The following is a 23,204-nucleotide window of genomic DNA, read 5'->3' as shown; positions in this document are numbered from 1 at the left end:
GTACAACCCCACAATTTTCTACATATAGAGGAGAACCTGTCGGATTTACTTGTCCACCGAACAGTGAACTCCTAAGGAATGGACCGCCTTAGCGGAACTTCCAGGCCATTTGGGCCAATATAATAAGGCTGGGCCGGTGCCACTCGACCACTTACGCCACTCCTAGTTCAGATGAAATCCATGACTCTGAAACGTAAAGCTCGTTCCCCCTTTCCCCAAGTAGAAACTTGTTGATACGGCTCCACCAAGAAGTCGTATCTAGTTGGAAAGGAAAACTCACCGATATATCCCAGGCGATGCCTGTTAATGGATTAACTTGTTCCAAGAATTTTACTTCCCGAGTGTTGGGTAAGTAATCAATTCATTTATCAAAACAGCAACCTTGTTGCGAATATAAAACACACCACAGAGCCGGATCCCTCATGTTTTGAGCGAGTATTTAAATCCCCTTCGAAAGGAGGATCTTAAATATAAAAATGAGTTTTGGGATCCGCTCTAACTTTTAAAAATCATTTTGAAGACTCGCAAAACATTTTTAAGAATGTTTGGAGTGATGCTGATTTAACAAGGTAAATCAGTCCCAATATATTAGAAAATATCTGAATATTATTATTTAAATAATATTCCCATAAAGAATAATCTTTATAAAAATAATTGAAGTAGAAGTTTTAAAACTTATACTTGAAATGAATATTAAATAACCAAAGATATACCTATACGAAAGCACTATCTTTATTTGAATAATCAAAAGTGAGTTTAATTATCGACACCTTATTCTTTAATAAAATAAATAATATATCTCAGCAAATAATCGGAGTCATAGATCCTCAAATAAATATTCAAATAATATTCAATAATAAAATAAAGGAGTCATAAGTCCTCGGATGAATATTCGAAATAATATTCAATAATAAAATAAAGGAGTCATAAGTCCTCGGATGAATATTCGAAATAATATTCAATAATAAAATAAAGGAGTCATAGGTCCTCAGATGAATATTCGAAATAATATTCAATAATAAACTAAAGGAGTCATAAGTCCTCGGATGAATATTCGAAATAATATTCAATAATAAACTAAAGTTATCGAATAAACCTTATTCGATTAATAGTTTTGAAAACTATAACCATATATATATATATAAATATATATATATATATAAAATCTACTCGGGATCCTCGACTCCCGGTTTTAGAAAATGTTTTCACCTTTGGGTCCCTATACTAAGGATATATGCAAATTACTGCTATTCTCTAGCATAGGTATTATCAACTGAACTAACAGATATATATGGCAAGAATACGAAACAGGCATGCATATATATACCATATCAGCATGCTTCAATATATCGCAACATTTGCTAATTAACCAACATGCATCTATCACAAGATAATGCATATACATATATACATCACAACAATAGTATAACGGGTAGAAAACTTGCCTGAGCGACTGGGGGTTACGAATGGCTCGGGACGAGTCTGGTAACCTATAAACAACAAGTAAGTTGGAATTAAGCCAAAGTCACTTGTAAATCTATACATTAACAAACTTAGACTCTAACGCTCATTTTGCGCTTACTGATTCTCTTAAGTCACTCGAGTACCCTTGGCTCCACCATTTTTAATAAATTAACCATTAATGGTTTTAAGGCGATTCTTTCGCGAGTGTATTACAAACTGCCTAATATACTTTACATAAATGTTTCATACTCCAATTAGCCCTTTTAGGTCATTAACATATGTTTCAAAGTAAGGCGAGGGGTAATGGTTCGTTCGCGAAATGTTGTTACTTAAAACGGCCGTTTCTCCTAAACCGTACATCGGAATCAAACGAACCACGTATCAAAACGAAGCTCGTAACATGAACTATCTAAAACTGGCAATGGTCAAAAGCTAGCATGGAGTTCTCGGGTCCTAATGTTATGAACAAAAGCAGTCTAAAGTAAATCGGACATTACGACGGTTATGTTTACGCGATTTCCCAAATTTTTACCATTCCAAATCATATCAATCCAACTACCAATCAACAACAACTCAAGATACACATCAATGCTACTGATTTCAGTCATAATAAACTCAAGTATCTCAATCCAATCATATATTATAACATCTCCAAATTCAACTAAACTACTTAACAATTAAGCTCGAATCATGCTTATCATTCAAATTACTACTCATCCATCCAAACCATCTCCAAACTTCAACATTCAAACTTATTACTAAAGGGTGTGAAAATTTATACCTTCCTTGGGAGATGTTAAGTTGCTAGGAAGTCTTAGGGAGCCTCCTACAAGCTTGATCTTTCCAAAGAAATCAAGAACACAAAGTTAGGCTTTGAAGTTTCTAAAAGTCCTATTTAAAGAACTGTAAAAATAAGGGTCTTACCATGCTTATTTGGAAGAGACTTGTGAACAAGAGTTGTAGGACATCTCAATACCTTTCCAACGAGCTATAGAACACAACATTTGAGTGAGTATTGAAGGAGATATGGCAGTTTAAAGTTGCTGGGTTTGTTTTAGCCGAGAGCTTTCTTCTTGAAATGGGAAAGTCAACTTCTAATTTTTGTATTTTATGATATTTGCTTGGTTGCTTCTCCTTTTTGCCTTGAAAAATGTTTTAGCTTTTTACCATGATAAATTTTACATGGCCCAAAATCAACCAACAAAATAAAACCCCTTGTCATGCTTATGTCATCTTGCACATGTCATAATGCATCCACTTGTCCACACCTTGTTGGTTTGATGACATCATCATCCCTAACCTCCTTGATTAACTCCTAATTGCTTGCCTAATGACCGCTGATCTGTTATACGGTTCGCTTAACTTTCGTTTTCATTTATCGTTTGAGGGATCATACCCGGGATCTTATTACTTAGGTTTCTTTAACCTTTCTCAATACATTATATTCCTTTCATGATCCTCTCTTATAATCCTTGCATTTAAATCCTTTTTATTTTGTTACCTTATACTCAATTCTTTCTGTATCTGGTAGATTTTCGGGAAAAATCAAAGTGTTCGAATTTGGATTCTGACGATCTTTACATACACTTATTTATCATATAGAGTACTAATAATATCCCAGAAGATCAATAAAAGAGCCCCTACATAGTGTGGTATGAAAAGTTTTCTTATTCAGCATAATCAGCAAAATCACTATTCATAAGGGTTTCAAAAATTCCAAAAATTGGGGTTATTACAGCAGTGACTACATCCTTGGCCCTTTGCATAGAAGGAGTTATGTGCACCAAGTTTAGAATTCTCTGAGCAGCCTCATTGTCCTGTTCAGCCAAGACTTGATAAGATGGAACAGGGTGAGTAAATGCCTCAGCTTCATAAGAAACAGAGTCTAAGATAGCTTGATAATCTTGCTAAAAATAGTTGTTTCTTTTCAGCCTCAATGACATCCCTTAACTCACTAATAATGGGATCTTCCCATTCTTCAGTACCTACTTTTCTCTCATTTTCTCTATTTTCTTGCATCAAGGGCTCCCCTTGGCTTCCCACCCTCACACCCTCACCTTCACCTACTAAGGTGGGACTCCACTCACTCACTTTTGCCAAGCTGGAAGAATTAGCTTGCAGATTTTCACTCTTTTCCTCTCATTTTGCCTGAGAACAACTCAGCCTCTCACTCTATTCACTCCCTTCCCTCAATCCTAGAATTGATTGTAAAACTACTAAATCATCTACACTTCTAAAAATAGTTGAGATTTCAAGTTGTGTAGTGATAGTCAATGGATGAGAAATATCCATCGAAGCAGTAGTTGAAAATGTCAACGGATGATTGTTGTTAAGCACATCCGTCGAGATACAATCACTAGTCAACAGATGAACAATATCCGTCAAGATAGTAGAAATGACAGAGTTTGGAGTATAAACTACTATGGATTCTATGGTGATTGATTTGAGATTTTGTACAGATTTCTCAGTAGAATCAGAAAGAAATGGCAAGTGAGCCAACAAATCATCTAAAATATTATGCTAACTTGCTGTAGATTTTGGCTTCTCCGTGAGTATTAAAGATGGAGAATCAGGAATTGATGTATGAATCATGTCCACTGTTAAGTGGCATTTATGTCCACTTAGAATGCTCTATAAAGGCTTGAATTGATGATTTATACTCGAGTTATTTATGTTTTTATGTGTTTTGTAGTATTTTTTGCATTTCAGGCATATAACAGGGATCCAGGTGATTTAACATTATTTTCATGCTAAAATGGTGTTAGGAAGGTGTCAAGAAGATTGTTCGTGCAAAGGCCATCTCAAACCAGCAAAATAAGAAAGCAATTTCAGGTTTTCCAGAAAGTCAGCGCGCCTGCGCTTTAGTAGCACGCGGCCGCGCCGTGTCGGGATAATAAAATCCTAATTCTACTACAATTATGTATCCTGGACTCCTGGATTAGTTAGACTGCTATATATTGATGACTAATGATTATTTTTGAAAACAAGATGTACTAGAGCTAAGGAGAAGGCGTAAGGAGACCTTATAGCACAATTCAATGAAGGCGAAGAAACCCTAGCTTATTCTTGTGATTCTTTGTTCTAAGTTGTAATCTTGGATTCTAGTTTTCTTATTTGGGAACCTATACTCTTATTATGTACTTGGTTTATTATTTATTCAGTATAAAGACTACGTTTATTATACCATGCTTTCATCAGAACCCACGTTGATGATGAATCCGATTATGGGCTAATCGTTATCGTGGGGTTCTAGCGGATTTACTTATGGATTTCTTTAGTTAATTTGTTTAAATACCTTAGTGTGTGGTGATTGTATGATATCCTAGTATTGGTTGTGCTTATTCGTCTTATGAGCGTCGAGAACTTATAAGATAGCGTGTTAATCTCTAATGAAGCGAAATTGAATTTAGGGGTTTAGAACTTGCCATGCTAGTATAGGTTCATGTATTTGATACGCATGATTCGTAGGTAATTTTAACCATCTTGCTTGCCCTATATAATCATGTTAGATAACTTGTGCATTAAACCGTTATGTTGTCAAATTCTATAGACATATAGGGTCTCAATATAATTGGTGTTTATTCCGCTTCCATCTCTTTTATGGATGTCTGGTAGTAGGGTATTCGTGCAACGAAAGTTGACATTTACTAGTTTCGTGTTATCTGATTAGTGTCATCACCATTACATGCTAAGGTTAAGAACAAAAAGGCTATTGAATGAAGTAGTAATGAAGTTAGAATCCCATATTTGTGTCATATAGTAAAATAATCATTTTTAATCTCTTAGTTAATATTCTTTAGTATAATCTCTTACGTAATCTTAGTTATAAACAATGTCAATTTGTTATTCGTCTTAGCATTGACTAATAACTATACCATTGTTGCATAAGTGCACTGATTAAAATTAACCTAAATAAGTCTCTATGGGAACAAACTTGAAATAATTATATATTACTTATGATCGCGTATACTTACGTGAATATTAGCATGTGTTAACGTCCTAACAATTTTTTGGCCCCGCTGCCGGGGACTCGAGGTTAATTTTTAGTTTATGTGTTTGTCATCAGTGGTTGTTAAAGTTCATTGACTAGGAAATTGTTACTTTCTTAATTCCTTATCATGTTTCAGGTACTCTAGCGAGCGTGTATGCATAAGCGTTCTCGATCTCGTAAAAGAACACTGGATAAAGCTGAAGAAGAAGTTGTAGTAGCTAAGGAAGTTTTCGAAGAAGTTCGTGTTGAGGAGAAAGTTGAAGAAGAAGCTATTATTGCAATGGGAGAACCAGAAGTGAATACAAAGGCTTTGATGGATTACTCTTAACCGAAGATTAATGATATTCAGTCTAGCATTGTCCGACCAACCATCTCGGCTAACACCTTTGAGATCAAGTCAAACACAATTCAAATGATATAGAACTCAGTTCAGTTTGGGGGTTCTCTGACAGAAGACCCCAACATGCACATCAGAGATTTCATCGAGATCTGTGACACTTTCAAGTTCAATGGAGTTTTCGAAGATGCTATTAAGTAGAGGCTTTTCCCATTCTCTCTACGGGATAAAGCTAAGTGTTGGTTACATTCTCTACCACCAGGGTCTATCACCAAATGGGAGGATCTTGCTCAAAAGTTCCTAACTAAATTCTTTCCTATGGCGAAGACTGCTGTGATCAGAAATGCACTTACTTAATTTGCTCAGCAATTTGGAGAATCTTTATGTGAGGCTTGGGATCTTTACAAGGAGATGCTTAGAAAATGTCCTCACCATAGGATGCCTGACTGGATGATCATTAACTGTTTTTATAATGGATTAGGTGCTACTTCTAGACCCATGCTTGATGCAGTATCAGGAGGAGCCTTGTGGGATAAAAGCTATGATGAAGCTTATGAATTGATTGAACTAATGGTTGCTAATGAGTACCATAATCCTACTCAGAGACTACCTCAGGAAAAGGTAGCAGGATTTCTGGAAGTGGATGCAACTACTGCTATAGCTGCTCAGCTTAAGGCTTTGATGATGAAGGTGGATTTTTTGGCTAATTATGGAGTTAACCAGATCACTGGTGTCTGTGAGCTTTGTGTTGGTGCCTATGAGACGGAGCAGTGTGCTATTTCTAGTGAATCAGCTCAATTCGTGAGCAACTTTTAGAGGTCGCAGCAGCCTGTTCCAGCTACCTATTATCCCAATAACCGCAATCATCCTAACTTAAGATGGAGCAATACTCAGAATGCGATTCAGCAGCCTTATCAGCAGTATGAGGCAAAGCAATACAACTCTCCTGGTTTTCAGCAACCGTAATATGCACCAAGATAACAACTCCAGCTACAACAGTCTAATGAAAAGTCTGAATTGCAGGAGTTGAGGCTCATGTACAAGAGCCAAGCGATTTCTATTAAGACCTTGGAGAATCAAATTGAGCAAATTGCCAATGCCTTGTGAAATCGTCAACCTGGTACACTCCTTAGTGACACTGAAGTTCTAGGAAAGAGGGAAGTTAAGGAGCAGGTGAAGGCAATTACATTGAGGTCTGGGAAGGTTGCAAATACCTAAAAATCTCAATTTTCAGAAGATGAAGTTGTGGCTGAGGAAGAAGTGCAAAAGGATGCAGAAGTGGAACCAAGGAAGACTACTATGGAACACACTCCTCCTGAGGGTAATACAGGGGAGAAACAAATCTATCCTCCACCTCCTTTTCCTAAGAGGCTGCAGAAGAAAAAGCTGGATAAGCAGTTTGAGAAGTTTCTGGAGGTGTTCAAGAAACTTCATATCAACATACCTTTCGCTGAAGCTCTTGACCAGATTCCTAGTTATGAGAATTTTATGAAAGTTGTTAGATATATTTGATAATATCATGTGTAATATGATTTATGTTTAGTTTTCAGATCTTACCTAACAGGACAAATCAGTACTTAACTGAAAATCAGCACTTATACTGAAGACAGAACTTAAGATATCAGAACTTAAGTTATCAGAACTTAAGTGATCAAAAGATATTTATCAGGAGATAATATCAGGACTTAAGATGACTTTCAGATAAGGCAGTTGGCTGATTGAAAGGAAAGAAGATCGAGACTAAGACAGGAAGAATTATGCATGAAGAAGGAATTCTATGAAGAATAGAATATTTGGAAGAAAAGATAACTAGTTGATATATTTTAGGAAGCAGAATTATATTCCATATCAATTAGAAGATTATCTTGTAACTGTGTAGTATATAAACACAGGCATAGAGTTTACACTATAAGTGTTACGATTATCAAAGTTATTATTCTTTGTAACTCTAGCAGCTCTTGTGATAATTTGTTCATCACTGAGAGAGGACAGTTCCATATTGTAACAGAGTTTATTGTGTTAAATAAAATCTATTTTCTGTTACTTGAGTTCTTATATTCGATTTGATTGTGCTAAATACTGTATTCAACCCCCTTCTACAGTGTGTGTGACCTAACAAGTGGTATCAGAGCAATCTGTTAACACACATATAGTTTAAGATCCAAAATCAATCATGTCTGAAGAAGAAACTCCAACCAAGCCCACCAAAACTGAAGAACCTCCAAAAACCATAACCTATAGTCGATATGAGACTATAAGAGTTCCCATGTTGAAACCTTTTGAGTATTCCATATGAAAAGTGAAGATGGCTATGTTTCTGGAAGCTATAGATCCAGAATATCTCGACAGGATTTATGAAGGACCACATATGCCAACCAAACTCTTTGTGGAAGTTGCAGGTCAGCCAGCAAAGTCTGTACCAAAGGAGAAAAGTGATTATACTACTGAAGATATCTCATCGATTGCAAAGGATGCAAATGTAATACACTTGCTACATAGTGCCATTGATAATGTCATGTCAAACAGGGTAATTCAATGCAAGACTACAAAAGAGATATGGGATGCTTTGGAAACAAGGTGTCAGGGAACTGATTCAATCAAGAAGAACAGGAAGACGATACTCACTCAAGAGTATGAGCACTTTGACTCAAAGCCTGATGAGTCATTAACTGATTTATATGACAGATTTGTCAAACTCTTGAATGATTTGTCACTAGTTGACAAAGAGTATGATATTGAAGATTCAAATCTTAAATTCCTGTTAGCACTTCCTGAAAGATGGGATTTGAAGGCCACAATAATAAGATACAACTATAATCTTGATGAAACAACTCTTGATGAAATTTATGGGATGCTCAAGACTCATAAACTTGAGATGGAACAAAGAAGCAAGAGGAATGGAAGAAATTCAAGGACAGTTGCTTTTGTGGCTGAGGAGGAAATTACCAAAGAAGCTGCCTCAAGGAAAGGCAAGGGAAAGGCTCTCATCACAAAGTCTGATACTGAGTCATCAAGTTTTGATAGTGATGATGACTCAGAAACTGAAAGTATACCTGAGATGGACCCTAATGAGGAGATGATGAAGCTGTGTGCTCTTATGGTGAAAGGAATCACAAAGATTGCATAAAGGAAATTCAGAAGAGGAAAGAAGTTTTCCAGGAAAGGTGCAAGTTCTGAAAAGAAAAGTTTGAGAAAATCTGAAGGCAAAGGAGGAAAGTCTGACAGAGGAGATTACTCAAATGTTAAATGCTACAACTGTGGTGAGAAAGGCCACATATCTCCAGATTGCAGAAAAGGGAAAAGTGACAAAGGCCAGGCTCTTGTCACAAAGAAGAAAAGCTAGTCAGATGCTTCAGATTCCGAGGATGAGGAAAACTATGCCTTGATGGCAAATGCTGATAGCAGTTCTAATACTGCTGACTTAAAGGTACCTCAAACTACTTATGCCTTTCATACTGATGATATTACTGAGTTGAGAAGATATCTTAAGACCATGTTCATTAGTTATGAAGATCAAACTTTAACATGTGAAAGATTAACTTCTGAAAATATTGCTTATAAAAAAAGGAATGATTATTTAGAAAAAGAGTTAGTCATGTTCCATCAAACTCATAAAGATAGAGATGATGCCTTTTATGTTAGGGTTGAAGTGTTAAAAATGAATGAATCTCTAAAAACTGAGTTAGAAAAGGAAAGAGAGATTATCAGGACTTGGACTAACTCTGGTAAAGCAACTCAGGATATTCTTAGTAGTGGAAACTGGAAAGAGGGCTTAGGTTATGGAGATGATAAGAACAGTAAGGGAACTGTAGAAACTGAGCTTATAGTTGTTAAACAAAAAGCAAAGGTAAATCCTGTTAAGTTTGTAACTGCAAAGTCTGATATTGAGAAATCAGAAGTTAAGGAGAAAGTAACTTCTGACAAACCTAAACAGGATAAGCCAACTGAACTTAACATAGGCTTAATGACTAAGAAGCAGCTTAAGCATAAGCTGAAAGATGTTAAGAATGTAAACATGGTAAAGCCACCTAGGAAAAATAGGAATGGAAAGGAAGGTGTGAACAAAAGTAACAATTATAAGCCTGTTCCTAATGCTCCTAGAAAAAAATGTCATAACTGTGGAAATTCTAACCATCTGGCTTCTTTTTGCAGGAAGAATAAGAATATAAACTCCTTACCTTCAAAATCAGGAGTTAAGAGTCAGTCTGTTAGATATAAGCCACAAAATCCTTGTTTTCATTGTGGTAGTTTATGGCATTCCATTTATACTTTTAAGGAATATCATAGTTTGTACTATGATTATTATCTAATAAAACCTTCTGTAAAGAAAGTTAGCATTATTCCTTCTAGTGTAAGTTCTGATGCAAAGTCTGATATTGCAAATTCTGATAAGAAAATTGTTAACATAAACTCTGATGCTAAATCCGCTGCAAATGTTAACAAACTTAAAAAGGCCAAAGGATCCAAGCAAGTCTGGGTCCTTAAAACTAATCATTAGTGGTCTTTGTGATTGCAGGGCAATAGAAATAACATCCTAGTTCTGGACAGTGGATGTTCAAGACATATGACTGAAAATAAAGCCCTGCTATCAGACTTTATGGAGAAAGCTGGACCATGTGTTTCTTATGGAGATGGTAACATTGGAAAAACTCTGGGATATGGCAATATCAATCTTGGGAATGTCATCATTGAAAAAGTAGCTCTGGTCTCAGGACTTAAACACAATCTGCTAAGTGTGAGTCAAATCTGTGACAGAGGTTATCATGTGGATTTCTTTGAAGAACACTGTGAAGTTGTAAGCAAATCTGCAGCAAAGTTGTTCTGAAAGGATACAGGCATGGTAACATTTATGAAGCCAAGCTTTCAACAAGTACTGATGGTTCTGCAATCTGTCTGTTAAGTAGAGCATCAATTGAAGAAAGTTGGGATTGGCACAAGAAACTCTCTCATTTAAATTTTAAGAATATAAATAAACTAGTCAAGAAAGATCTTGTGAGAGGACTGCCAAAGTCAGTATTTGCTCCTGATGGTCTTTGTGATTCATGTCAGAAGGCAAAACAAAGAAAATCTTCATTCAAGAGAAAGAATGAATCATCAATTCTTGAACCTTATCACCTACTACATTTTGATCTATTTGGTCCAGTGAATGTCATGTCTATTGCAAAGAAGAAATATGCTATGGTCATAGTGGATGAGTTCACCAGATACACATGGGTGTATTTCTTACACACAAAAAGTGAAACTGCATCAATCTTGATTGATCATGTCAAACAACTGGATAAATTGGTCAAAGATTCTGTGAAGATCATAAGAAGTGATAATGGCACTGAGTTCAAGAATTTGATCATGGAAGAGTTCTTCAAAGACCATGGAATAAAGAAGGAATTTCTGGCTCCTGGAACTCCACAGTAAAATGGAGTTGTTGAAAGAAAGAATAGAACTCTTATTGAAGCTGCATGAACTATGCTTGATGAAGCAAAGTTGCCAACCTACTTTTGGGCTGAAGCTGTGCAGACTGCTTGTTTTACTCAGAATGCAACACTCATTAACAAGCATGGAAAGAAACCATATGAGATGGTGAAGAAAAAGAAGCCAAATCTGAAGTATTTTCATGTATTTGGATGCAAGTGTTTTGTTCTTAAGACTCATCCCGAACAGCTATCCAAATTTCATCTAAAAGCTGATGAAGGAATTTTTGTTGGATATCCACTTTCTACAAAAGCCTTCAGAGTCTACAATTTAAGAACAAGGGTTGTAATGGAATCTATCAATGTCTCTTTTGATGAGAAGAAGATTACTGGACTTGAAGATTTCAATGATCATGATCAGCTGAGATTCGAAAATGAAGTTTTAAATTCTGATTCTGTAAATCCTGATACTGCAAACTCTGATGGATTAAGCTCTGATGTTATTGAAACTGTGGTTACTACGCCTAATGAAAATGCACCTACAACAGGCTCTTCAAGTTCTGATGGGCCAAGTTCTGATATTTCTGGAAACTCATGTTCTGATATTTCTGGAAATTCAAATAATAAAGGATCCAACTCAGAGAGCATAATTTCTGATGAAGACAGCATGGATCATGAGGGAGCATCCAGTTCTAGAGAAAACCTTCCATCTGCAAAGAAGTGGACTAAAGCACATACACCTGACTTAATTATTGGAAATCCTGATGCAGGTCTCAGAACTAGAACAGCTACATCAATTGAATGTCTCTATCATTCTTTTCTTTCTCAGACTGAACCAAAGAAAGTGGAAGAAGCTCTTCAAGATGCTGATTGGGAGCAAGCAATGCAGGAAGAGTTGAATGAATTTGAAAGAAATAAAGTCTGGACCCTAGTGCCAAGACCAAAGAACAGGCCTGTTGTTGGTACAAAATGGGTGTTCAGAAATAAAACTGACAGTGATGGAATAATTACAAGGAACAAAGCAAGGCTGATTGCAAAAGGATACTCTCAACAGGAGGGAATTGATTATGATGAAACATTTGCACCATTTGCTAGATTGGAAGCCATAAGGATATTTTTGGCTTATGCTGCTCACAAGAAGTTTAAAGTCTTTCAAATGGAGGTGAAAAGTGCTTTTCTTAATGGAGAATTGGAAGAGGAAGTATATGTTGAACAACCTCCGGGCTTTGTAGATCCCAAATTTCCCAATCATGTCTACAGGCTTGATAAAGCACTTTCGCTCAATTTCTTCTAGAAAGTGGATTTAACAGAGGAACTATTGACAAAACACTGTTCTATCTCAACCATGGAAAGGACTTACTTTTGGTGCAAATATATGTTGATGATATTATTTTTGGTTCTACAAATGATAGACTTTGTAAGAAGTTTGCCAAGCTGATGCAGTCAAGTTATCAAATGAGTATGATGGGAGAACTTAACTATTTTCTGGGCCTTCAAGTCAAGCAGAATGAAGAAGGAACTTTTATTTGTCAATCTAAGTATACCAGAAATTTGTTGAAGAAATTTGGAATGCAAGATTGTTCAAGTGCATCCACTCTTATGGCCACTGCAACAAAATTGGATAAAGATACTGGTAAATCAGTAGATATTACAGATTACAGAGGTATGATTGGCTCTCTACTCTATCTAACTGCAAGTAGACCTGATATCATGTATGCTACCATTCTTTGTGCAAGATTTCAAGCAGATCCAAGAGAACTTCACTTAATAGATATGAAAAGAATTTTCAAGTACCTTAAAGGTACAGCTGATCTGGGATTGTGGTATCCTAGAGAATCAGACTTTAAGCTAATAGGTTACTCAGATGCAGATTTTGCAGGATGCAGATTTTGCAGGATGCAAAATTGACAGGAAAAGCACAAGTGGAAGCTGCCAATTTCTTGGAGGCAGATTGGTTTCTTGGTTTAGCAAGAAACAAAATTCAATTTCCACATCAACTGCAGAAGCAGAATACATTGCTGCAGGAAGCTGTTGTGCACAAATTCTTTGGATGAAGAATCAGTTACTGGATTATGGGTTAAAATTTTCTAAAATCCCTATTTACTGTGATAATCAAAGTGCTATTGCTATGACAGGTAATCCAATTCAACACTCAATGACAAAGCACATCAGCATTAGGTACCACTTCATACAGGAACATGTGGATGAAGGTACAGTGGAATTGCATTTTGTTCCAACAGATCAACAACTAGAAGATATCTTCACAAAACCACTGTGTGAAGCTACTTTTATAAGATTGATGAATGAACTTGATATGGTTTCTGGTTCTTTCTCTAAATCTGCTTAGTTTATGTTCTGATACATCAGACTTTCTAATATTGAGCTTAGTTAAGTTTACTTTGTGTATCTTATTACTATGTCAAAAACTAGAATAGCGCTTCTTGTCTGTTAAGTTCTGATGTTAGTAAATCTGGTGGATGTACTAAGTGCTGATAAGCCTCACTTATCAAAAGAAAAAGAAAAGAAAAGAAATAAAAATCAGGTACTCCTTTGAGATCTAGAGTAAAAATGTGGAAGGGAAGACCCAAGTGCATTGCTGGTATTAAGTAATATGCATTAGAAAAGAAAAATAAAATTTTCTTGGTGACTTTTCACACTCTATGATTACTGGAGAAATACTCTGATAACAGCATAAATTCTGATAAGTAGTCGTGACTCACTTACACTGAGAATCCACTGTAAAATAGAATTTCAAAAGATGCATAAAATGAGCACAAAGTAGTAGAGGTGGACTCATGCATGAACTCATTCAATAGTAGGCTTCAGAATAATGACAGATTTTGAGCAAAGTTCTTAGTTATGCCTTATTTCTAAGATGTACTGAAGTGAATCAGACTTTACTCTTTGTCTGATATTTAGCTTAATGCACACACTTACACTCCATATGAATGATGAAAATTACTGTGGTGATCAATGTTATTTTAGATGAACAATCTATGTGTTAGATTACATAAATTCTGAGGACAAGTTTTGATGGAAGTTCTGATGATTCAATTCTGATGAAACCATATCAGTATTTGTGTTAAGCATTACAGGAATACACATTCACTTTTCGAGTTAAGGAGCCATATTCTGATGACTTTTAAATCCTGATAATAATCAAGTTCTGATGCTGACGTGACAGTATTTATTTACTTGGTTTATTTTTGGTCATTACTTGAACGATAATATTTTTACAGAATATTGGTTAATGTGAGATAAAACAGTCATAATCATTGTGGGTTAGTGGTTAACGTGTATGTCCTGAAAAACTGCATGTGCACGGTAATTATTGTTTATTTTATGTGCCCATTAACTCTCATTCTAACTGTTTACTGACTGTTCAAATGGTGCCAGGTGTAAAGTGTATTCCATGCTTCAAAAATATGACTGTTGAGTGGAGAGAGTATATATATGAGAGATAAAAGATTTTCTAATCTTTTACTTACTTTTCCATTCTAAATCTCTTTTACTTTCTCTCTCTCTCTCTCTCTCTCTCTCTCTCTCTCTCTTTTATTTTCTGAAGCTGTTTTTCTCTCAGGACTTTTTACAAACACTTTGCAAACATACTCCTACTCACTTGATTTCTTACATAAATGGCACCAAAATATGTAATTTTTGATAGAGCTAAGTTTGTTCCTAATAACTTATCCGCTATTCTTAGCAAGTCAGAAGCCCCATCAGAACTTCATTTCATTCAGGACTTTCTTGCTAGTTCTGATATTGGGTACGCTCTGACCGAACCTGATGCATTCTCTGGTACTCAAGTACTGGAGTTCTGGAGAAGCGGGGTATATGATGATGGTGGTGCTCAAAGGTCCCCAAGTATTATTTTTTTATGGATGAGCATGTCATGACATTAGCTACGGTTCGACAAGCACTGCAGCTGCCTGAGAACTGTGTTTATTCTACTGTTGAAGAGCCAGTTCTTCAAAACATGATGGCCAATCTGGGGTATGAGAGGATATTGGCAAAGCTGGGTCAGTTGAAGAGATCTTACATAAGGAGGTAATGGAGTTTCTTCTTTGACTGCATAACCAAGGCTTTTGCAAACAAATGTTCTAATTTTGATGCAATCCCCATATTCAGCCAACAAATCGGGTATGCTCTCATAAATTAAACTGATTTTGATTATGCAAGTGTTGTCGTAGGTTTTATTGGGGATAGAATGACAGAAGATAGAAATACTTTTTATTTTGCTAGATTCTATCATCTTATCTATAGTTTTTGTTGTGATGATAAGCCCCAATCAGCGAGTGAATTAATTCCATCATTCAGACTAGCTAAAAGAGCTTTTAATGACTTATTATCTACTGATAATAAGAAGGCTATGTTAAGACCCCTCCTAGTTCCTTTATCTGTCAAACAAGCCTTGATAACCTATGGTCCAGTTAAATTCACTGAATTATATCCTGATGTCCAACCATCAAAACCTCATCCATCAGCACCTACCACCTCTACACAAACACCTCAAACTTCTCAACCTCAACCTTCAGATCCTACAGTGCAGCCTTCATCTTCCAAACCCAAGAGGACTAAGAAAGTACCTCAGACTCAACAGAAGAGAAGGAGAATTATTCTACGAGATGAATCAGATGCTGAGGAACAGGTTCCCATATCAGAACATGTTGTTTTAGAAGCTGAGAAGGTTACTTCTCAGAAAGATACTGTAACTGGGAGTTCTAGGCCCCTCAAAAGGCTTCGAAAGTTAAATTTTGATAATAAAGCTCCTACATTGTCTCCACTTTTGAAGAAGTTAAAGAAACAGAGAGCTCATAGGGACATAGTTGAGTCAGATTCAGATGTAGTGGAAGCAGCATAGGAAGGGGATCAGGAATCTCTGATCTCAACAGAACCTATTTTTATTGAATCACTTCCTTCTGCACAACATGAAACTGCTCAAGCTAAAATACCTACACCTCCTATGTCACCTATAGTTGATCCAGTACATACTAAAGAACCAGGTACAAGTGTTGAAATTGATATTCATAACTTGATTGTGCCTAAGGTTATGTACTTGGAAGCTCCACCAATTCAACTCACTCCACCAACAACATCAATGTTGGATGTTGATCAGAACATGGCTGCAGATCAGAATTTAGAGGATGATGTTGAAGCCTCTATAGCCTCACATACTGTTGTTTTACCAGAGGATGTTGATACTGCAGGTTCTACAAGTTCTGATGCTGCTAATGAAGAAACTACTGGTGAAGTTGCTACCAATTTACATGCTGATGCAACTGGTCCATCAGGACATGCACCTCAACAAACAATTACTAAAGATGATTTAGTTAAAAAGTTTGTTATAGGGGAAGCACTAGTACCTTGGAGTGAAACTCCTAGAGGAAAGGAGTGGACTAAAGAATGGAACTCAGTTAGTTTTGCTCCTTCTGAAAAGATTCTTACTGAGCATCTTGCAAAAGCTGATGAAATGCTGATAAATGATGATTTCAAGGCACAGCTGAGAGTTACTGCATTGAGTACAAGGCACCTTCAAGGTCAACACTCAATAACTCATGCCAAGATGAATAAAATTCAAGAAAACTTGATCCAGCAAGATATGAATGTGAAACTTGAATAAAACAGATTTTTCAAGCCAGCCTTTGACAAAATTGCCTACATTGAGAAAACTCAGGAGAAGCAACAAACTCAAATTGAAGAAATTCTGAAGAATCAAGCTTCTCACCAAAATCAACTCAATGAGATCCAATCCTCAGTGGAATTGCTTGTCTCTCTTCTATTACCTGCTGATGCCAAAAAGGGGGAGAAAGTGATTAAGTCCAAATGCAAATCTATTCAGACACTGAAAGGAAAGGATGATGGAAATGATGACCAGGGAAACTCTGATAAGGGTAGAGGTCAAGGTCAAGGCAAAGGATTTTCATCAAGTAAAGCTAGAATTACAAGTCAGGGAACAAGTTCTGATACTGGGAGAAGAATAAGTTCTGATACTGGTAAAAGGATAAGTTCTGGTGAACATCTGGAACTTGATGAAGAAATTTCAAAGCAGTTATTTCTTAAAGAAAATCCAGGAATGGACTTTGAGAGTCTAAAGGAAGAAGAAGCTAGACTCAAAACAAAAGGTGTCAAGACAAAATCTAAAGCTTCTGTTGAAGAAAAGAAATTTCCAAAACCTAAGGGTATTGTGATAAAGGAAAGAACAAATTCTGAGGCAACCAAAGCCAAATCATAAGTGGAAATTGATTCAAGGTCCAAGGGCAAAGAAAAAGTCGATGAACTTGTAAAGGTTTATATGCCAGTCATGGATGAAGAAATAATTGATGATGAAGAAGATGCTAATCTTACTCTGATGCATAAGAAGATTTTTCAAACAACCTCTCACATGGCTCATGTTGTTCGGAGTCAAGATTTAGTAAGTTCTGATATGACAGTGAAGCAAGCAACCTCTGACATAGCTCAAGTTAGCTTGATATCAGAAGATAAGGAAAAGGAAACCTCTGATATTGCTCATGTTAAACCTTCAAAGATACTCCTACCAGGACTCACCAAAGCTAAATAGGCTCAACCTTTGAAGACTGTAACAAGTGGTTTTGAAGCAAGAGTTGTTATAGGAAAGGAAGCAAGAGATAAATCTGGGTTGGAAAGTTCTGATGAAAGAAGAGTGTGGCGCCCTCCAAACCCGGGTCAGAAGTTTGGGGTCCACACACACACACCTTATTAATAACCTGCTTATACCAATGATAAAGATAATAATAATATGCAGTGACCCTACTTACCAACTACCACGGACCGTAATAGGTTAAAGTATGAACACAAGCCAAACACACCTACTTATATTACAAACGTTCAAATCCCAACTATTCCAAACTCAGAACTGAGTATTAAACATTATTACAAACTTTTTACAAACTTAAATTATTCCAAAAGAAGCCTACTACCTCAACTCGATCAACCTGAACCCCTAGCTCTCGCGCTGGACTGGGGATCCTCGGTACCAACCGGTTCCTTTTTAACTGGAAAGAAAATAAACAACATCGCACAAATGAGCTAACTAGCTCAGCAAGTCACAATGACAAAACTGAGAATAATGATCATCAAGTAAATATGGTTATGATATCAAGTGAACAATGGATTATGATTTAGAATTGGATATTATATTTTCATTTTAAAAACCAAGGTTAGGCTGCTGATCAGTCACGCACTAACCCCGAGCAAAGCACACAGCACTGCTCTAACAACTGTATCCAAGGCACATATTGGCCTAACTTGACCATTATATGGTCTGACCACGAATCTGGTCCACAATTTTATAAAAACAATCCAATTCTACCATAATAACAGAATAAGTAGTAATAAACCATGAACAGGATCATTAACAACAGTGGACGTTCAATAATGAAAATGGTTCCAATCTATATAAGGATCAATATGGCATTTCCAAAGCTTGGCTGTTAGGTAGTAAACAAATTGGATAACAAAGGAATCAACATTTCAGGGTTCCAAGGATTTGAATTTTCAAAGCATAAGATACAATGGTTTGAATGTTTAAGCAATTTGGTTCAATTTTTAATATTTAGTTTGTATGTATTTGTGGAGTAATATCGTATATTTGAGGTTCGTATTTGGGTATACAATAATCAATGGTCTAGAAAGAATCAGGTTTACGGCTCAAGATCAATAACTGGAATCAAGGTTTAGGGTTCAGTGCTTCAAAGCACTTGTAATGTACAACAACAATATCAATCAATACAATATCTCAAGAAAGTTCAGAACACTTGCCTGGTACTAGCTTACTACACTGCACTCGCTTCCAATCACAACCGTCTTACTTCTCAACTACCTGTTTCCCTTTCCTACGTCTTGCCTCTTCTGCTCACATATCATAAGCATCTATCAATATTTAACTCATACGATTCTATTCAACACATACTTCTATTTACCCTTCGTTTCACCCATATCCGATTAATGGATTGAAAGTTACGCAATAAACAAGTAAATATCGAATATACAGACCGACAGTCAATCAACAAGTCACATATAACACATAGCACGTCACATAATCAATTATATATCATTTATAAATAAGTCTCGGGTCATAAACAAGCTTTCTGGTATTTAAAATGATTTTTAAAACATTTTTCGGAACTAAAACGGGTCGTTGGATCAATTTCGAAATAATAAACAGGGTTCGGTTGGCCAATTCTGCTTTTGAAACAATTTTATAATAATTATCGAGCCTTGGAAACAATTTAAAATAATATTTTATAGCTCAAAACTATTATTCATAATTTTAAATCATTTTTAAATAATTAAATCTAATTAAATAATTAATTAAAATCAATTAATAATTAATTAAATTAATTAATCAATTAATTTCCGAATTAATTGACCAATTAATCAATTAAAAATTAACTAAAATTAATTAACTAACTAATTCAGATTTATTTTTGAATTAAAAACAATTTTTGGAATTATAATAATAATTTTTAGAATTTTCAGAAATTAAAAACGAATTTTTATAATAAAAATAAATAGGAAATATGATTTTTGAATATTTTTAAAACAGGAATCCAAAATTTGCAAGTTCTGGAAACCTCAGGGACCTAACTGTTTCGTTTTCAAAACCTCAGGGACTGAAATGCAATTTTGCAAAGTTCACCGTCGAACTTCGCCGGAAAATACCCTGTCTCGCTGGAGAAGGCGATCCAGGTACAGTCACACCACCATAAGCTCCAGAATTAAACTACATATCACCAGGAATCTATACATGCAATCAAAACACATCAATAACCCCAGATTTGGCTGGAAATTGGGCAAGAACATCGCCGGTTTCCGGTGAACTTCAGAAATTTTCAACACACAACTCCCTTCGATTCAGACATCCTCTGTTAATGAGCTATATACCAATCGATTGCAAATTTTATAAGGAACATAATCTACTATAAATCAACAGCTAATAACCCCTAAATCAAAAACCCCCAAATTTCAATTGAAAACATTCATACGGGTTATAAACCCTAATTTCAAAATTCGAAAATCAAACTCAATTATGAACATGTTATTGAACTCCAAATCAGTCATATAATATATCAAAATCATCAGGAAAACAAGCTCTACAACATGCAAGCATCAAATCATACAAACAATCATCCGAACAAAAAATCATATTTTTAATAAAATTAATTCGAAAATAAGTAAATTTTCAGAAAATAAACCTTGATTTCTGCAGTGATTTGGAACACAGAATCTGATAGAACACCTCAAGACCTTTGGATTGAGTACTCGAGCTTTGAAAACAGAGATCAATAACACCTTCGTTTTGCTGTTTGATTCTTGGAAGATTATATGAATATAAGGTTTTTCTCTGGAAAATTATATAATTAAATGTCTGCAAATGATTTTGATACGAAATAAAATACGGGGAAATGCTATTTATAATTACGGAAAATTAGTATCCCGTTGGATCATTCCGGATATAAAACGGTATGTTTATTTGTAAAAACTGATCCAAACGGTATCGGTTTTCAGAACAGTTATCCATATCAGTACAATTTGTACTGCGGTCTTGGTCTCAGCACCTAATTATATGTATTACGAGGTGATAATTGGGATAGTTTAAAAAAAAGCCCCCGTTTATCAAAAATTCGAGTTTTATTGATTTACCGGAACAAATATTGTATCGAAAATGTTGCGCCGGGACCCGCGCAAGACAAATCGTACGCCGGATCGAAAAAGTCGAAACATAGAATATGCTCGGAATATTACAATTAGGTTAGGAAAGAGTTCTCGGAAGAGTTTCGGGTTCCAAAAATGTAACGGATGACGTCGGTTGGTTCCCGTTTTTATAAAATAGATTTTAAATACTCGGAAAAAGATTTTATAAATTTCTTATGATCCTTATAAATCCATAAATCAACATAAAAATAATTAGGAAGATATGACAATTATCTATATTTTATTTTGGACATATAAAAATTAAAATACTCAATTAATAATATTTTTAAACATCCAAACACATTTAACACTTAACAATTAGTTCACAGAATAGATACTGAACACATATATTAAGCAGAAATAATTACACGATATATCCCGGATATTACATCCTTCCCCCCTTAAAAGGATTCCGTCCTCAGAATCTCCTAAGAAAACAAATGAGGGTACTTTTCTTTCATATCACTTTCCAATTCCCAGGTTGACTCTTCAACCTTTGGGTTTTTCCATAACACTATTACTAACTTCACCATTTTATTTCTCAATACCTTCTCTCTTTTCTCTAAAATCTCTATCGGACTCTCTACATATGACAAATCTGCCTGAAGCTCTTTTGGCTCATATTCTATTACATGCCTGGAGTCTAGATTATATTTCTTAAGCATTGATGCGTGAAAAACATTGTGAATGTGCTCCATGTGCGGAGGTAATGTCAATTCGTAAGCTACTTTGCCAACGCGCTTTAGAATCTCGAAAGGTCCAACATATCTTGGACTCAGCTTTCCTTTCTTTCCAAACCTCGTTAGTCCTTTCCACGGTGATATTTTCAGTAATACCAAGTTTCCTTCTTCAAATTCCATGTCTTTCCTTGACTGGTCTGCATATTTCCTTTGACGGTCTTGTGCTGCTATCAATCTTTTCCGGATTACTTCAACAACTTCCTTTGTCTGCTGTACCAATTCAGGTCCAAGTATTTTACGTTCTCCTATCTCGTCCCAATATACCGGAGATCTACATTTGCGTCCATAAAGGGCTTCATAGGGTGGCATCCCAATACTGGCGTGATAACTGTTGTTATAAGCAAACTCTACGAGAGGTAAATGCTCGTCCCAACTTCCTTTGAAATCAATAGCACAAACACATAGCATGTCCTCGATTGTTTGAATCGTTCTTTCACTTTGGTCGTCCTTCTGGGGGTGATAAGCCGTACTCATATTCAATCTCGTTCCCAAACATTCTTGAAAACTTTTCCAAAATCTTGAATTAAATCTTGGATCTCGATCAGATACGATAGACACAGGAACTCCATGACGAACTACAATTTCCTTCAGATACATATGAACCAACTTGTCGAGTGAAAATCTTTCATTTATAGGCAGAAAATGAGCTGACTTGGTAAGTCTATCCACTATAACCCAAATGGCATCATGATTAGCCCTTGTCCTTGGTAATCCAACTATGAAATCCATGGCAATATGTTCCCACTTCCACTCTGGAATCTCCAATGGCTGTAGTAATCCACTTTGTCTCTGATGCTCTGCTTTAACTCTCTGACATGTATCACATTTGCTAACCCATTCCGCAATTTCCCTCTTCATGTCTAGCCACCAATAATTCTCTTTTAAATCTCTGTACATCTTGGTACTTCTTGGATGGATTGAATACCTTGAATTATGAGCTTCCTGTAAAATTTCATTCTTCAGCTCCGTCACCGGTGGAATCCAAATTCTAGAAGAAAACCTAAGAATACCTTGACCATCCCTCTGCGTGCACAATTCCTCACCTACCAAACGATATATATCTTGATCCATTACATCTTCCTGACACTTCTTTATTTTCTCTAACAACTCCGGCTGGAAAGTCATACTGTACATTTTTCCTTCATCAGGCTTGCAAACTTTAATCTCCAATTCCAGTTTCTGAAATTCCTTATATATCTCTTCAGGTATCGATAACACATTTAATTTTTCCTTCCGACTTAACGCGTCTGCTACCACGTTCGCTTTATCGGGATGATAATTAATCGAGCAGTCATAATCCTTGATCAATTCTAACCATCTCCTTTGCCTCATATTAAGTTCCTTTTGTGTGAATATATATTTCAAACTTTTGTGATCTGTGTAAATCTCGCACTTTTCTCCATACAGATAATAACTCTAAATTTTCAAAGCAAAAACTATAGCTGCTAGCTCCAAATCATGAGTAGGATATTTCTGTTCATGTGGTTTCAATTTCCTTGACGCATACGAAATCACCTTATCGTGCTGCATTAGAACGCATCCTAGTCCTT

At 35.8% G+C, this 23,204-nt stretch overlaps 1 non-coding gene across 1 annotated transcript; it reads right to left on the bottom strand.

Moving 5' to 3' along the window:
- Nucleotides 1–6,125: 6,125 nt before the first annotated feature.
- Nucleotides 6,126–6,232, bottom strand: LOC141676263 (small nucleolar RNA R71). The gene has a single exon (XR_012556861.1). It is a non-coding gene; the product is annotated as a small nucleolar RNA R71 (small nucleolar RNA).
- Nucleotides 6,233–23,204: the final 16,972 nt, after the last annotated feature.

Source organism: Apium graveolens, chromosome 7, assembly GCF_009905375.1.
Source record: "Apium graveolens cultivar Ventura chromosome 7, ASM990537v1, whole genome shotgun sequence".
Taxonomy (NCBI): Eukaryota; Viridiplantae; Streptophyta; class Magnoliopsida; order Apiales; family Apiaceae; genus Apium; species Apium graveolens.
Note: the sequence above shows the minus strand (reverse complement) of the source record. Positions and strands in the feature narration are given on the sequence as shown.